Raw genomic sequence first — 14,237 nt, forward strand, 5'->3', positions numbered from 1 at the left:
TTGTTAAGACATGTAGAAGTCCATAAAAATTTACTGGAGTGATTTTAAAAAAAAAATTTTTTTTCACCTCTTTGAAGTTAAGTGTATTATTACTCAGGAAATTTTAGCAAAAAAATTGAAAATTTTAAATCTCGTGAAAAGCTGGTATAATACAGAAAATGAGCCGCTGAATTCAATGGAACAAACCGCATTGCTCTACGACTTTTAGTTTTCGAGTTATGAATTTTTTTAATGAATAAAATTTTTCACTATGACAAATGGCTACCCTAAATTTAAGCAAAAATTTTTAAATTTTTAATTGTTGTGAAAAATTGATATATTATGTAAAATGAGCCGTAGAATTCAACCGAACAAACCGCATTGCTCTACGACTTTTAGTTTTTTTTTTATGAATTTTTTTAGTGAAAAACTTTGATCGCCTCTGTAGCCGGAACCGTTGCCCGGAGCGGCTCCGGGTTTGGTCGAAAAAATAGATAAAATTAAGCGCTATCAGATGTTTTTTTGTTCGTTGCTCTAAGTCTTACAGTTTCCGAGAAAAACGCAAAAAAAGGTTTCCATTTTCACTTTTTTTCAATTTTCAACCGCCAATTACGGCGAAACTATTAGAGTTATCGAGAAACGGAAAAATGGAGGACAACCGGAATAAAAAACTCTACAAAATGGCATAGGACTCAAGGCGATATCTCGCAAAAAATTTTTCAATTTTCAAACGCCGATTACGGCCAAACTAAAAGAGCTAGGAGAAAATGCTTTTTTAGATTGGAAAGAGCACATCAAAATCTATAAGATAGAATCGGTTTTATTTGATTTAGAGACACTTTAAAAATTGACCGATTTTAAGGGGGGGGGTGTTAACTTTTTTTTAATTTTTTTTATTTTCTCATTTTTGGCTAAACTATTCGAAAAAGTGGAACTATTTTGATCCAATCCTATGCAAAATGATCCGGGGAATCGATTGGCATCGAGAAAATTGCCAAATTCCCAATAGTTTTTTAGTTATGATTTTTTTAAAATTTTACCAATTTTTGCATTTGTCTCCAATTTGCTCGAAAACTATTAGTCGGAGAACAATAATTTTTTTTGAAAAAGATAGATAATTTAAAGAGCTTTCCAACGATAATACACTTCATAGGGTTATCTCTGATAGTTCCGGAGCTATTGCTTGACAAAAGTTCCGGGTACCCAAAATCGACAAAAACTGCGACGAAAATTGAAAAATCAAACTTCTAAAAATCGAACATATGGACTTTTTGTGGACTTTTAACAACTTTTGTGGGTTGTTAAGACATGTAGAAGTCCATAAAAATTTACTGGAGTGATTTTAAAAAAAAAATTTTTTTTCACCTCTTTGAAGTTAAGTGTATTATTACTCAGGAAATTTTAGCAAAAAAATTGAAAATTTTAAATCTCGTGAAAAGTTGGTATAATACAGAAAATGAGCCTCTGAATTCAATGGAACAAACCGCATTGCTCTACGACTTTTAGTTTTCGAGTTATGAATTTTTTTAATGAATAAAATTTTTCACTATGACAAATGGCTACCCTAAATTTAGGCAAAAATTTTTAAATTTTTAATTGTTGTGAAAAATTGATATATTATGTAAAATGAGCCGTAGAATTCAACCGAACAAACCGCATTGCTCTACGACTTTTAGTTTTTTTTTTATGAATTTTTTTAGTGAAAAATTTTGATCGCCTCTGTAGCCGGAACCGTTGCCCGGAGCGGCTCCGGGTTTGGTCGAAAAAATAGATAAAATTAAGCGCTATCAGATGTTTTTTTGTTCGTTGCTCTAAGTCTTACAGTTTCCGAGAAAAACGCAAAAAAAGGTTTCCATTTTCACTTTTTTTCAATTTTCAACCGCCAATTACGGCGAAACTATTAGAGTTATCGAGAAACGGAAAAATGGAGGACAACCGGAATAAAAAACTCTACAAAATGGCATAGGACTCAAGGCGATATCTCGCAAAAAATTTTTCAATTTTCAAACGCCGATTACGGCCAAACTAAAAGAGCTAGGAGAAAATGCTTTTTTAGATTGGAAAGAGCACATCAAAATCTATAAGATAGAATCGGTTTTATTTGATTTAGAGACACTTTAAAAATTGACCGATTTTAAGGGGGGGGTGTTAACTTTTTTTTAATTTTTTTTATTTTCTCATTTTTGGCTAAACTATTCGAAAAAGTGGAACTATTTTGATCCAATCCTATGCAAAATGATCCGGGGAATCGATTGGCATCGAGAAAATTGCCAAATTCCCAATAGTTTTTTAGTTATGATTTTTTTAAAATTTTACCAATTTTTGCATTTGTCTCCAATTTGCTCGAAAACTATTAGTCGGAGAACAATAATTTTTTTTGAAAAAGATAGATAATTTAAAGAGCTTTCCAACGATAATACACTTCATAGGGTTATCTCTGATAGTTCCGGAGCTATTGCTTGACAAAAGTTCCGGGTACCCAAAATCGACAAAAACTGCGACGAAAATTGAAAAATCAAACTTCTAAAAATCGAACATATGGACTTTTTGTGGACTTTTAACAACTTTTGTGGGTTGTTAAGACATGTAGAAGTCCATAAAAATTTACTGGAGTGATTTTAAAAAAAAATTTTTTTTTCACCTCTTTGAAGTTAAGTGTATTATTACTCAGGAAATTTTAGCAAAAAAATTGAAAATTTTAAATCTCGTGAAAAGTTGGTATAATACAGAAAATGAGCCTCTGAATTCAATGGAACAAACCGCATTGCTCTACGACTTTTAGTTTTCGAGTTATGAATTTTTTTAATGAATAAAATTTTTCACTATGACAAATGGCTACCCTAAATTTAGGCAAAAATTTTTAAATTTTTAATTGTTGTGAAAAATTGATATATTATGTAAAATGAGCCGTAGAATTCAACCGAACAAACCGCATTGCTCTACGACTTTTAGTTTTTTTTTTATGAATTTTTTTAGTGAAAAATTTTGATCGCCTCTGTAGCCGGAACCGTTGCCCGGAGCGGCTCCGGGTTTGGTCGAAAAAATAGATAAAATTAAGCGCTATCAGATGTTTTTTTGTTCGTTGCTCTAAGTCTTACAGTTTCCGAGAAAAACGCAAAAAAAGGTTTCCATTTTCACTTTTTTTCAATTTTCAACCGCCAATTACGGCGAAACTATTAGAGTTATCGAGAAACGGAAAAATGGAGGACAACCGGAATAAAAAACTCTACAAAATGGCATAGGACTCAAGGCGATATCTCGCAAAAAATTTTTCAATTTTCAAACGCCGATTACGGCCAAACTAAAAGAGCTAGGAGAAAATGCTTTTTTAGATTGGAAAGAGCACATCAAAATCTATAAGATAGAATCGGTTTTATTTGATTTAGAGACACTTTAAAAATTGACCGATTTTAAGGGGGGGGGTGTTAACTTTTTTTTAATTTTTTTTATTTTCTCATTTTTGGCTAAACTATTCGAAAAAGTGGAACTATTTTGATCCATTCCTATGCAAAATGATCCGGGGAATCGATTGGCATCGAGAAAATTGCCAAATTCCCAATAGTTTTTTAGTTATGATTTTTTTAAAATTTTACCAATTTTTGCATTTGTCTCCAATTTGCTCGAAAACTATTAGTCGGAGAACAATAATTTTTTTTGAAAAAGATAGATAATTTAAAGAGCTTTCCAACGATAATACACTTCATAGGGTTATCTCTGATAGTTCCGGAGCTATTGCTTGACAAAAGTTCCGGGTACCCAAAATCGACAAAAACTGCGACGAAAATTGAAAAATCAAACTTCTAAAAATCGAACATATGGACTTTTTGTGGACTTTTAACAACTTTTGTGGGTTGTTAAGACATGTAGAAGTCCATAAAAATTTACTGGAGTGATTTTAAAAAAAAAATTTTTTTTCACCTCTTTGAAGTTAAGTGTATTATTACTCAGGAAATTTTAGCAAAAAAATTGAAAATTTTAAATCTCGTGAAAAGTTGGTATAATACAGAAAATGAGCCTCTGAATTCAATGGAACAAACCGCATTGCTCTACGACTTTTAGTTTTCGAGTTATGAATTTTTTTAATGAATAAAATTTTTCACTATGACAAATGGCTACTCTAAATTTAGGCAAAAATTTTTAAATTTTTAATTGTTGTGAAAAATTGATATATTATGTAAAATGAGCCGTAGAATTTAACCGAACCAACCGCATTGCTCTACGACTTTTAGTTTTTTTTTATGAATTTTTTTAGTGAAAAACTTTGATCGCCTCTGTAGCCGGAACCGTTGCCCGGAGCGGCTCCGGGTTTGGTCGAAAAAATAGATAAAATTAAGCGCTATCAGATGTTTTTTTGTTCGTTGCTCTAAGTCTTACAGTTTCCGAGAAAAACGCAAAAAAAGGTTTCCATTTTCACTTTTTTTCAATTTTCAACCGCCAATTACGGCGAAACTATTAGAGTTATCGAGAAACGGAAAAATGGAGGACAACCGGAATAAAAAACTCTACAAAATGGCATAGGACTCAAGGCGATATCTCGCAAAAAATTTTTCAATTTTCAAACGCTGATTACGGCCAAACTAAAAGAGCTAGGAGAAAATGCTTTTTTAGATTGGAAAGAGCACATCAAAATCTATAAGATAGAATCGGTTTTATTTGATTTAGAGACACTTTAAAAATTGACCGATTTTAAGGGGGGGGTGTTAACTTTTTTTTAATTTTTTTTATTATCTCATTTTTGGCTAAACTATTCGAAAAAGTGGAACTATTTTGATTTATTCCAATGCAAAATGACCCGGGGAATCGATTGGCATCGAGAAAATTGCCAAATTCCCAATAGTTTTTTAGTTATGAATTTTTTAAAATTTTACCAATTTTTGCATTTGTCTCCAATTTGCTCGAAAACTATTAGTCGGAGAACAATAATTTTTTTTGAAAAAGATAGATAATTTAAAGAGCTTTCCAACGATAATACACTTCATAGGGTTATCTCTGATAGTTCCGGAGCTATTGCTTGACAAAAGTTCCGGGTACCCAAAATCGACAAAAACTGCGACGAAAATTGAAAAATCAAACTTCTAAAAATCGAACATATGGACTTTTTGTGGACTTTTAACAACTTTTGTGGGTTGTTAAGACATGTAGAAGTCCATAAAAATTTACTGGAGTGAGTTTAAAAAAAAATTTTTTTTTCACCTCTTTGAAGTTAAGTGTATTATTACTCAGGAAATTTTAGCAAAAAAATTGAAAATTTTAAATCTCGTGAAAAGTTGGTATAACACAGAAAATGAGCCGCTGAATTCAATGGAACAAACCGCATTGCTCTACGACTTTTAGTTTTCGAGTTATGAATTTTTTTAATGAATAAAATTTTTCACTATGACAAATGGCTACCCTAAATTTAGGCAAAAATTTTTAAATTTTTAATTGTTGTGAAAAATTGATATATTATGTAAAATGAGCCGTAGAATTCAACCGAACAAACCGCATTGCTCTACGACTTTTAGTTTTTTTTTTATGAATTTTTTTAGTGAAAAACTTTGATCGCCTCTGTAGCCGGAACCGTTGCCCGGAGCGGCTCCGGGTTTGGTCGAAAAAATAGATAAAATTAAGCGCTATCAGATGTTTTTTTGTTCGTTGCTCTAAGTCTTACAGTTTCCGAGAAAAACGCAAAAAAAGGTTTCCATTTTCACTTTTTTTCAATTTTCAACCGCCAATTACGGCGAAACTATTAGAGTTATCGAGAAACGGAAAAATGGAGGACAACCGGAATAAAAAACTCTACAAAATGGCATAGGACTCAAGGCGATATCTCGCAAAAAATTTTTCAATTTTCAAACGCCGATTACGGCCAAACTAAAAGAGCTAGGAGAAAATGCTTTTTTAGATTGGAAAGAGCACATCAAAATCTATAAGATAGAATCGGTTTTATTTGATTTAGAGACACTTTAAAAATTGACCGATTTTAAGGGGGGGGTGTTAACTTTTTTTTAATTTTTTTTATTTTCTCATTTTTGGCTAAACTATTCAAAAACGTGGAACTATTTTGATCCATCCCTATGCAAAATGATCCGGGGAATCGATTGGCATCGAGAAAATTGCCAAATTCCCAATAGTTTTTTAGTTATGAATTTTTTAAAATTTTACCAATTTTTGCATTTGTCTCCAATTTGCTCGAAAACTATTAGTCGGAGAACAATAATTTTTTTTGAAAAAGATAGATAATTTAAAGAGCTTTCCAACGATAATACACTTCATAGGGTTATCTCTGATAGTTCCGGAGCTATTGCTTGACAAAAGTTCCGGGTACCCAAAATCGACAAAAACTGCGACGAAAATTGAAAAATCAAACTTCTAAAAATCGAACATATGGACTTTTTGTGGACTTTTAACAACTTTTGTGGGTTGTTAAGACATGTAGAAGTCCATAAAAATTTACTGGAGTGAGTTTAAAAAAAAATTTTTTTTTCACCTCTTTGAAGTTAAGTGTATTATTTATTACTCAGGAAATTTTAGCAAAAAAATTGAAAATTTTAAATCTCGTGAAAAGTTGGTATAATACAGAAAATGAGCCGCTGAATTCAATGGAACAAACCGCATTGCTCTACGACTTTTAGTTTTCGAGTTATGAATTTTTTTAATGAATAAAATTTTTCACTATGACAAATGGCTACCCTAAATTTAGGCAAAAATTTTTAAATTTTTAATTGTTGTGAAAAATTGATATATTATGTAAAATGAGCCGTAGAATTCAACCGAACAAACCGCATTGCTCTACGACTTTTAGTTTTTTTTTTATGAATTTTTTTAGTGAAAAACTTTGATCGCCTCTGTAGCCGGAACCGTTGCCCGGAGCGGCTCCGGGTTTGGTCGAAAAAATAGATAAAATTAAGCGCTATCAGATGTTTTTTTGTTCGTTGCTCTAAGTCTTACAGTTTCCGAGAAAAACGCAAAAAAAGGTTTCCATTTTCACTTTTTTTCAATTTTCAACCGCCAATTACGGCGAAACTATTAGAGTTATCGAGAAACGGAAAAATGGAGGACAACCGGAATAAAAAACTCTACAAAATGGCATAGGACTCAAGGCGATATCTCGCAAAAAATTTTTCAATTTTCAAACGCCGATTACGGCCAAACTAAAAGAGCTAGGAGAAAATGCTTTTTTAGATTGGAAAGAGCACATCAAAATCTATAAGATAGAATCGGTTTTATTTGATTTAGAGACACTTTAAAAATTGACCGATTTTAAGGGGGGGGTGTTAACTTTTTTTTAATTTTTTTTATTTTCTCATTTTTGGCTAAACTATTCGAAAAAGTGGAACTATTTTGATCCATCCCTATGCAAAATGATCCGGGGAATCGATTGGCATCGAGAAAATTGCCAAATTCCCAATAGTTTTTTAGTTATGAATTTTTTAAAATTTTACCAATTTTTGCATTTGTCTCCAATTTGCTCGAAAACTATTAGTCGGAGAACAATAATTTTTTTTGAAAAAGATAGATAATTTAAAGAGCTTTCCAACGATAATACACTTCATAGGGTTATCTCTGATAGTTCCGGAGCTATTGCTTGACAAAAGTTCCGGGTACCCAAAATCGACAAAAACTGCGACGAAAATTGAAAAATCAAACTTCTAAAAATCGAACATATGGACTTTTTGTGGACTTTTAACAACTTTTGTGGGTTGTTAAGACATGTAGAAGTCCATAAAAATTTACTGGAGTGAGTTTAAAAAAAAATTTTTTTTTCACCTCTTTGAAGTTAAGTGTATTATTTATTACTCAGGAAATTTTAGCAAAAAAATTGAAAATTTTAAATCTCGTGAAAAGTTGGTATAATACAGAAAATGAGCCGCTGAATTCAATGGAACAAAGCGCATTGCTCTACGACTTTTAGTTTTCGAGTTATGAATTTTTTTAATGAATAAAATTTTTCACTATGACAAATGGCTACCCTAAATTTAGGCAAAAATTTTTAAATTTTTAATTGTTGTGAAAAATTGATATATTATGTAAAATGAGCCGTAGAATTCAACCGAACAAACCGCATTGCTCTACGACTTTTAGTTTTTTTTTTATGAATTTTTTTAGTGAAAAACTTTGATCGCCTCTGTAGCCGGAACCGTTGCCCGGAGCGGCTCCGGGTTTGGTCGAAAAAATAGATAAAATTAAGCGCTATCAGATGTTTTTTTGTTCGTTGCTCTAAGTCTTACAGTTTCCGAGAAAAACGCAAAAAAAGGTTTCCATTTTCACTTTTTTTCAATTTTCAACCGCCAATTACGGCGAAACTATTAGAGTTATCGAGAAACGGAAAAATGGAGGACAACCGGAATAAAAAACTCTACAAAATGGCATAGGACTCAAGGCGATATCTCGCAAAAAATTTTTCAATTTTCAAACGCCGATTACGGCCAAACTAAAAGAGCTAGGAGAAAATGCTTTTTTAGATTGGAAAGAGCACATCAAAATCTATAAGATAGAATCGGTTTTATTTGATTTAGAGACACTTTAAAAATTGACCGATTTTAAGGGGGGGGTGTTAACTTTTTTTTAATTTTTTTTATTTTCTCATTTTTGGCTAAACTATTCGAAAAAGTGGAACTATTTTGATCCATTCCTATGCAAAATGATCCGGGGAATCGATTGGCATCGAGAAAATTGCCAAATTCCCAATAGTTTTTTAGTTATGAATTTTTTTAAATTTTACCAATTTTTGCATTTGTCTCCAATTTGCTCGAAAACTATTAGTCGGAGAACAATATTTTTTTTTGAGAAAGATAGATAATTTAAAGAGCTTTCCAACGATAATACACTTCATAGGGTTATCTCTGATAGTTCCGGAGCTATTGCTTGACAAAAGTTCCGGGTACCCAAAATCGACAAAAACTGCGACGAAAATTGAAAAATCAAACTTTTAAAAATCGAACATATGGACTTTTTGTGGACTTTTAACAACTTTTGTGGGTTGTTAAGACATGTAGAAGTCCATAAAAATTTACTGGAGTGAGTTTAAAAAAAAAATTTTTTTTCACCTCTTTGAAGTTAAGTGTATTATTACTCAGGAAATTTTAGCAAAAAAATTGAAAATTTTAAATCTCGTGAAAAGTTGGTATAATACAGAAAATGAGCCGCTGAATTCAATGGAACAAACCGCATTGCTCTACGACTTTTAGTTTTCGAGTTATGAATTTTTTTAATGAATAAAATTTTTCACTATGACAAATGGCTACCCTAAATTTAGGCAAAAATTTTTAAATTTTTAATTGTTGTGAAAAATTGATATATTATGTAAAATGAGCCGTAGAATTCAACCGAACAAACCGCATTGCTCTACGACTTTTAGTTTTTTTTTTATGAATTTTTTTAGTGAAAAACTTTGATCGCCTCTGTAGCCGGAACCGTTGCCCGGAGCGGCTCCGGGTTTGGTCGAAAAAATAGATAAAATTAAGCGCTATCAGATGTTTTTTTGTTCGTTGCTCTAAGTCTTACAGTTTCCGAGAAAAACGCAAAAAAAGGTTTCCATTTTCACTTTTTTTCAATTTTCAACCGCCAATTACGGCGAAACTATTAGAGTTATCGAGAAACGAAAAAATGGAGGACAACCGGAATAAAAAACTCTACAAAATGGCATAGGACTCAAGGCGATATCTCGCAAAAAATTTTTCAATTTTCAAACGCCGATTACGGCCAAACTAAAAGAGCTAGGAGAAAATGCTTTTTTAGATTGGAAAGAGCACATCAAAATCTATAAGATAGAATCGGTTTTATTTGATTTAGAGACACTTTAAAAATTGACCGATTTTAAGGGGGGGGTGTTAACTTTTTTTTAATTTTTTTTATTATCTCATTTTTGGCTAAACTATTCGAAAAAGTGGAACTATTTTGATCCATTCCAATGCAAAATGATCCGGGGAATCGATTGGCATCGAGAAAATTGCCAAATTCCCAATAGTTTTTTAGTTATGAATTTTTTAAAATTTTACCAATTTTTGCATTTGTCTCCAATTTGCTCGAAAACTATTAGTCGGAGAACAATAATTTTTTTTGAAAAAGATAGATAATTTAAAGAGCTTTCCAACGATAATACACTTCATAGGGTTATCTCTGATAGTTCCGGAGCTATTGCTTGACAAAAGTTCCGGGTACCCAAAATCGACAAAAACGGCGACGAAAATTGAAAAATCAAACTTCTAAAAATCGAACATATGGACTTTTTGTGGACTTTTAACAACTTTTGTGGGTTGTTAAGACATGTAGAAGTCCATAAAAATTTACTGGAGTGAGTTTAAAAAAAAATTTTTTTTTCACCTCTTTGAAGTTACATAAGTGTATTATTACTCAGGAAATTTTAGCAAAAAAATTGAAAATTTTAAATCTCGTGAAAAGCTGGTATAATACAGAAAATGAGCCGCTGAATTCAATGGAACAAACCGCATTGCTCTACGACTTTTAGTTTTCGAGTTATGAATTTTTTTAATGAATAAAATTTTTCACTATGACAAATGGCTACCCTAAATTTAGGCAAAAATTTTTAAATTTTTAATTGTTGTGAAAAATTGATATATTATGTAAAATGAGCCGTAGAATTCAACCGAACAAACCGCATTGCTCTACGACTTTTAGTTTTTTTTTTATGAATTTTTTTAGTGAAAAACTTTGATCGCCTCTGTAGCCGGAACCGTTGCCCGGAGCGGCTCCGGGTTTAGTCGAAAAAATAGATAAAATTAAGCGCTATCAGATGTTTTTTTGTTCGTTGCTCTAAGTTTTACAGTTTCCGAGAAAAACGCAAAAAAAGGTTTCCATTTTCACTTTTTTTCAATTTTCAACCGCCAATTACGGCGAAACTATTAGAGTTATCGAGAAACGGAAAAATGGAGGACAACCGGAATAAAAAACTCTACAAAATGGCATAGGACTCAAGGCGATATCTCGCAAAAAATTTTTCAATTTTCAAACGCCGATTACGGCCAAACTAAAAGAGCTAGGAGAAAATGCTTTTTTAGATTGGAAAGAGCACATCAAAATCTATAAGATAGAATCGGTTTTATTTGATTTAGAGACACTTTAAAAATTGACCGATTTTAAGGGGGGGGTGTTAACTTTTTTTTAATTTTTTTTATTTTCTCATTTTTGGCTAAACTATTCGAAAAAGTGGAACTATTTTGATCCATTCCTATGCAAAATGATCCGGGGAATCGATTGGCATCGAGAAAATTGCCAAATTCCCAATAGTTTTTTAGTTATGAATTTTTTTAAATTTTACCAATTTTTGCATTTGTCTCCAATTTGCTCGAAAACTATTAGTCGGAGAACAATATTTTTTTTTGAAAAAGATAGATAATTTAAAGAGCTTTCCAACGATAATACACTTCATAGGGTTATCTCTGATAGTTCCGGAGCTATTGCTTGACAAAAGTTCCGGGTACCCAAAATCGACAAAAACTGCGACGAAAATTGAAAAATCAAACTTCTAAAAATCGAACATATGGACTTTTTGTGGACTTTTAACAACTTTTGTGGGTTGTTAAGACATGTAGAAGTCCATAAAAATTTACTGGAGTGAGTTTAAAAAAAAATTTTTTTTTCACCTCTTTGAAGTTAAGTGTATTATTACTCAGGAAATTTTAGCAAAAAAATTGAAAATTTTAAATCTCGTGAAAAGTTGGTATAATACAGAAAATGAGCCGCTGAATTCAATGGAACAAACCGCATTGCTCTACGACTTTTAGTTTTCGAGTTATGAATTTTTTTAATGAATAAAATTTTTCACTATGACAAGTGGCTACCCTAAATTTAGGCAAAAATTTTTAAATTTTTAATTGTTGTGAAAAATTGATATATTATGTAAAATGAGCCGTAGAATTCAACCGAACAAACCGCATTGCTCTACGACTTTTAGTTTTTTTTTTATGAATTTTTTTAGTGAAAAACTTTGATCGCCTCTGTAGCCGGAACCGTTGCCCGGAGCGGCTCCGGGTTTGGTCGAAAAAATAGATAAAATTAAGCGCTATCAGATGTTTTTTTGTTCGTTGCTTTAAGTCTTACAGTTTCCGAGAAAAACGCAAAAAAAGGTTTCCATTTTCACTTTTTTTCAATTTTCAACCGCCAATTACGGCGAAACTATTAGAGTTATCGAGAAACGAAAAAATGGAGGACAACCGGAATAAAAAACTCTACAAAATGGCATAGGACTCAAGGCGATATCTCGCAAAAAATTTTTCAATTTTCAAACGCCGATTACGGCCAAACTAAAAGAGCTAGGAGAAAATGCTTTTTTAGATTGGAAAGAGCACATCAAAATCTATAAGATAGAATCGGTTTTATTTGATTTAGAGACACTTTAAAAATTGACCGATTTTAAGGGGGGGGTGTTAACTTTTTTTTAATTTTTTTTATTATCTCATTTTTGGCTAAACTATTCGAAAAAGTGGAACTATTTTGATCCATTCCAATGCAAAATGATCCGGGGAATCGATTGGCATCGAGAAAATTGCCAAATTCCCAATAGTTTTTTAGTTATGAATTTTTTAAAATTTTACCAATTTTTGCATTTGTCTCCAATTTGCTCGAAAACTATTAGTCGGAGAACAATAATTTTTTTTGAAAAAGATAGATAATTTAAAGAGCTTTCCAACGATAATACACTTCATAGGGTTATCTCTGATAGTTCCGGAGCTATTGCTTGACAAAAGTTCCGGGTACCCAAAATCGACAAAAACGGCGACGAAAATTGAAAAATCAAACTTCTAAAAATCGAACATATGGACTTTTTGTGGACTTTTAACAACTTTTGTGGGTTGTTAAGACATGTAGAAGTCCATAAAAATTTACTGGAGTGAGTTTAAAAAAAAATTTTTTTTTCACCTCTTTGAAGTTACATAAGTGTATTATTACTCAGGAAATTTTAGCAAAAAAATTGAAAATTTTAAATCTCGTGAAAAGCTGGTATAATACAGAAAATGAGCCGCTGAATTCAATGGAACAAACCGCATTGCTCTACGACTTTTAGTTTTCGAGTTATGAATTTTTTTAATGAATAAAATTTTTCACTATGACAAATGGCTACCCTAAATTTAGGCAAAAATTTTTAAATTTTTAATTGTTGTGAAAAATTGATATATTATGTAAAATGAGCCGTAGAATTCAACCGAACAAACCGCATTGCTCTACGACTTTTAGTTTTTTTTTTATGAATTTTTTTAGTGAAAAACTTTGATCGCCTCTGTAGCCGGAACCGTTGCCCGGAGCGGCTCCGGGTTTAGTCGAAAAAATAGATAAAATTAAGCGCTATCAGATGTTTTTTTGTTCGTTGCTCTAAGTTTTACAGTTTCCGAGAAAAACGCAAAAAAAGGTTTCCATTTTCACTTTTTTTCAATTTTCAACCGCCAATTACGGCGAAACTATTAGAGTTATCGAGAAACGGAAAAATGGAGGACAACCGGAATAAAAAACTCTACAAAATGGCATAGGACTCAAGGCGATATCTCGCAAAAAATTTTTCAATTTTCAAACGCCGATTACGGCCAAACTAAAAGAGCTAGGAGAAAATGCTTTTTTAGATTGGAAAGAGCACATCAAAATCTATAAGATAGAATCGGTTTTATTTGATTTAGAGACACTTTAAAAATTGACCGATTTTAAGGGGGGGGTGTTAACTTTTTTTTAATTTTTTTTATTTTCTCATTTTTGGCTAAACTATTCGAAAAAGTGGAACTATTTTGATCCATTCCTATGCAAAATGATCCGGGGAATCGATTGGCATCGAGAAAATTGCCAAATTCCCAATAGTTTTTTAGTTATGAATTTTTTTAAATTTTACCAATTTTTGCATTTGTCTCCAATTTGCTCGAAAACTATTAGTCGGAGAACAATATTTTTTTTTGAAAAAGATAGATAATTTAAAGAGCTTTCCAACGATAATACACTTCATAGGGTTATCTCTGATAGTTCCGGAGCTATTGCTTGACAAAAGTTCCGGGTACCCAAAATCGACAAAAACTGCGACGAAAATTGAAAAATCAAACTTCTAAAAATCGAACATATGGACTTTTTGTGGACTTTTAACAACTTTTGTGGGTTGTTAAGACATGTAGAAGTCCATAAAAATTTACTGGAGTGAGTTTAAAAAAAAATTTTTTTTTCACCTCTTTGAAGTTAAGTGTATTATTACTCAGGAAATTTTAGCAAAAAAATTGAAAATTTTAAATCTCGTGAAAAGTTGGTATAATACAGAAAATGAGCCGCTGAATTCAATGGAACAA

The sequence above is a fragment of the Tribolium castaneum genome, chromosome 10 (assembly GCF_031307605.1).
Source record: "Tribolium castaneum strain GA2 chromosome 10, icTriCast1.1, whole genome shotgun sequence".
In the NCBI taxonomy this organism is placed as follows: domain Eukaryota; kingdom Metazoa; phylum Arthropoda; class Insecta; order Coleoptera; family Tenebrionidae; genus Tribolium; species Tribolium castaneum.